Below are 3,905 nucleotides of genomic sequence, written 5' to 3'. Positions count from 1 at the left end.
AAACAGAAGAGCTGCTTTCTTTTTTCTTCTCTTCTTGCTGTCTTTCTCTGTTTTTTCTTCCCAATGAGTTTACTTGAGGTGAAAACAGTCAGCTTTGAACCTCTTGACTTTACTCATTAAATCAGTGCCGCAGGTTCAGTCCAGTCACACAAGGACTTTAAAGCTTTGTTAAGAATGAAAACACACTTTTAAAATGCTCTGTAAGTGGGAGTACTGCATCAGCCTCTGATAGTGAAGCAGTTTTTTAACCAAATGTAATATTTTTCAGATTGTACCTGATATTAACATGTCTAATAATGATGTCTGAGATAAGGGTGGCGCCAACCTGAGGGCCAAATTGTAATAATAAGACTTAAACCTATTTATTTATTTTTTGCTACCAGTCTGTAGGTGTGTCTTCATGCTGGAGTTTCATCCTTCAGAGGCGGCATTGGAAGACCAAGCTGGTTCAAATTTGGCTGAAACCACAACCTGTCCCTAGATTAACACTGGTGTCAACTGGATTTTTTCCATAATATTGAGCCAGAAACAAAACAACGAATAAAGCAAATCGCAAAATGACAAAAGTAAAACAAAAAATACAAGTGAGACAAAAAGGAAACACAAAATGACGAAAGCGTGAGACAAACCGCAAAAATCAGACCAAAAAACAACAAAAAAAGACAAAATATTACAAAAATGAGACAAAGAATGACAAAATCGCAATATATTATTTCACTTTATGATCAACAACTTGTAATGGTCTAGAACACATGGCTCAGTGGGCAGCGTGGCCATCTTGTAATTAGAAGGTTGCCGGTTTGATCCTCAGCCTGTTGTGCTCATGTTGAGGTGTCCCTGACCAAGACACCGAACCCCTAATTGCTCCTGATGGGTCATGGTTGGTGCCTTGCATGGCAGCTTCTGCCATCAGTGTGTGTGTGGGTAGATGTGACAAGTGCTATATAAATACAACCATTTATTTTAAATGTATAGTTTTACAATTTCCAATTAAAAGGACAATAGGCCACAATAAAAGGACAACAGGTCAACAATTAAAGCACATTACAAAAAATACACAAAGTTAAAGGTCAGTGGTCGCAAGACTGGTTGACATTCAGCCACTGTTTAAGGTGAGTTTTGAAAATTGTAACATGGAACACTCCCTTATGGAGAGTGGAAGACTATCATATTTTGTCTTTCATATTTTACCACGTATTTGTCACTAACATTTATCAGTTGAGCTACATTTTTAGCACTAAGATTCCTCCCACAGAGGGGATGTAGCTCAGTGGTAGAGCACATGCTTCGCATGTATGAGGTCCTGGGTTCAATCCCCAGCATCTCCATCTCTTATGAAACACCACACTGATGATTTCCAGCTCTTTAGGTCGCAAAATACTGAAAGACACATAAAGTCAAATATGCCTCACATTCAAACATTCATCAAAAATCCTTCTAATTCCTGCTAAAGAATTTAACGACAAAAAGTCAATGTCGGCAGCTCTATTGAGCTTTGGCTACAATAATCCACAGTTAGTTCACCTGAGCTGACCTCTAACTCACAATTTTTATTCATCAGCAACACTTTAGAGTGGAGCATGTGTAAAGATTAACTAGAAACATGAGTTTTGTCCTTTTATCCTGTTCTGATGGAATGAGGAAGGTAAAGAGACACTGATGCTGTGGAGAGGTAGAAGGACAGACAAAGAAGAAAAATGGGTTGTGTTGATTTGATTCTCAGTGTGCATGCAGTGAATACAGACACATCAATCTGCTGCACATGTATGAACGCATCCTTCAATCAGAATCTCAGAGTATTACAACGTAGTATAATAAGCAAAACTGCATGTCCACAGACATCCGTGTGTCGCCTACAAGGGAGTAGAAGGAAACAAAGAGAAGGAAATTTTGTCCTTGGCTGGATGTTGGTGTCATGGCAGATGAAAATGAAATGTTGGGGTAAGATCTTGCTAACTTCACATCTGTTAAAAAGGGGACTTGGTTCATTAATCAGCACATGAATATGAATAAATATTTCATCAGGACAGAGAACAGGTTGATGAATCCCACTCGGCATCTGCTGACATGACAACAGCTTCTTCTTTTTAAGATTTTCGCCACCCAAGATTGAAATAAATTCAGATGGAATTAAGAGGGGAGAGGGGGAGTGACAGGAACGACAGGAGGGAGGAGAAAGAAAGTGGCGTCTTTTCCTCCCACACATCTGCTGACTGATTAGCAGAGGAGAGAAGAGGAGAGGGGGAACAGCGTGTTAAGTTTGTTTGAGAGCTTAAAATAGATGGCGGCTAAGTGCGTAGAGAAAATAAATCATGTGTTCTTTAAATACTGCATGAGATTAGAGAATATATTATTGAGCTGTAAGTTCCTTTTGTGAACAGAAGGTTTTCTGAGGAGAGTGCACGGCATCTCTCTAGCATCTCTGCTGCTGTTTGTGCATGAGAAGAGGGAGAGTAAGCCAGCATGTGTGATCCAAAGTCCATTAACTGTTTCTCACTTGAAAAAGAGCTTTAATTATGGATAGAATCAAACTAATATCCTTCAGGAAGCCTTCAGAGAATTTATCAAATGCTTCTCCCTAATGTTTCCATCTGCTGGTATATGAGGTGCGATCATAACTTACTCTTCTTCTCTTGGCGCTCGTCCTATGTTTAGAAAGTCCTGCTCTGACAACCTTCACGTCTGCATTTGCAATTTCACCATGCACCTAAAGCTTCAATTCCGAGATCAAACTGACCCAACCTTCAGAGTTGGTGCAGGCTTCAGATAAAGCAGCCGTCCTCAGTGGAAGAGGCTTCCATCCCCAAGACCGAAGAGGGGCATCAGGTCAGCAACGGCTTGCTTGTCATTGTGCTTGACATTCACGGGGTTGTGCACTGTAAATTTACCCCGCAGGGTAAAACTGTCGAGTTCCGCTGAAGGGTTCTGAGGGGGCAACATTCAATGCAAATGACCCAGAATGTGGCTCATGCCATCACAATGCACTGGAAATACATGAGTTTCTTCACCAGGCCGGCACAGTCGTTGCTCTCTGGTTGCTCTGCTCACTAAATCTGGCTCCTCTTCTCTGAAATGAAATTCAAATTGACATAGCATAGGAGATCCAGCATGCCCTGCAGATGACACACTGAACAGGACAGGATTTAAAGGTAACGTTCCAAATGTGACAGGAGCACTGGGAGCAGAGCATCGCTGCTCAAGGTGAAGACTTCAAAGGCACTAGTTGGCAATACCTGAATTAAATCAAATTAAATCAGGTGTTTTTTTTTGCATAGGGGCAGTAGTTGCACCCCATAACCTCCACTGCCTCCATTTGGATGGTTTTCAAACAAAAGGCCACATGCAGTGATAAAAAAATCTGGTGATGAGATGAATTGAATTTATACCAATGGCTAGTCAGAATATATCATAGAATACAGTGTTTTTAGTAACTTGTATATCCACAAATGAGCCACAAGACATTAATCTCAACAGTATATCACAGCAACCAGCTCTTATCACAAAACTAGTAAGTGGTGACTGTATCCTGGAAACGCACAGAGACGGATGATTGACAACAACTTCCACTGGCCGCTGATGTTTTCGATATAATTGCCTCAAATGCATCGGGATCACAGTTTATTTACCCCGAGACTGAAAACATTTTCTAGACAGCGTCAGAAAAAATTCCGTCAGATTTGTCTTCCACTGCTTGTATGAACAGGTAGTTTCTCAGGGGTAAATTTAACCTGACAGTCTTGGCTGCTGGTGTTTTCCCTGAGGGAAAAACTGTGAGTACTACTCTGCTTAGGAGGAAATGTGGGGGAAACATGGAGAAAAAATCACCAGTAAATGTCAGGAAGTATTACATCAGTTTAGCCAGTCACTCATTCCTTTGAACATCCCATCACAGAGACGTCTCACTC

The 3,905-nt window shown here is 40.9% G+C and overlaps 1 non-coding gene across 1 annotated transcript; it reads left to right on the top strand.

The window, feature by feature from the left end:
- Positions 1-1,256: 1,256 nt before the first annotated feature.
- trnaa-cgc (transfer RNA alanine (anticodon CGC)) lies at positions 1,257-1,328 on the top strand. The gene has a single exon. It is a non-coding gene; the product is annotated as a tRNA-Ala (tRNA).
- Positions 1,329-3,905: the final 2,577 nt, after the last annotated feature.

Source organism: Acanthochromis polyacanthus, chromosome 23 (assembly GCF_021347895.1).
Source record: "Acanthochromis polyacanthus isolate Apoly-LR-REF ecotype Palm Island chromosome 23, KAUST_Apoly_ChrSc, whole genome shotgun sequence".
Taxonomy (NCBI): Eukaryota; Metazoa; Chordata; class Actinopteri; family Pomacentridae; genus Acanthochromis; species Acanthochromis polyacanthus.
The sequence above is the reverse complement of the archived record's forward strand: the minus strand, read 5'-3'. Positions and strand labels throughout refer to the sequence as shown.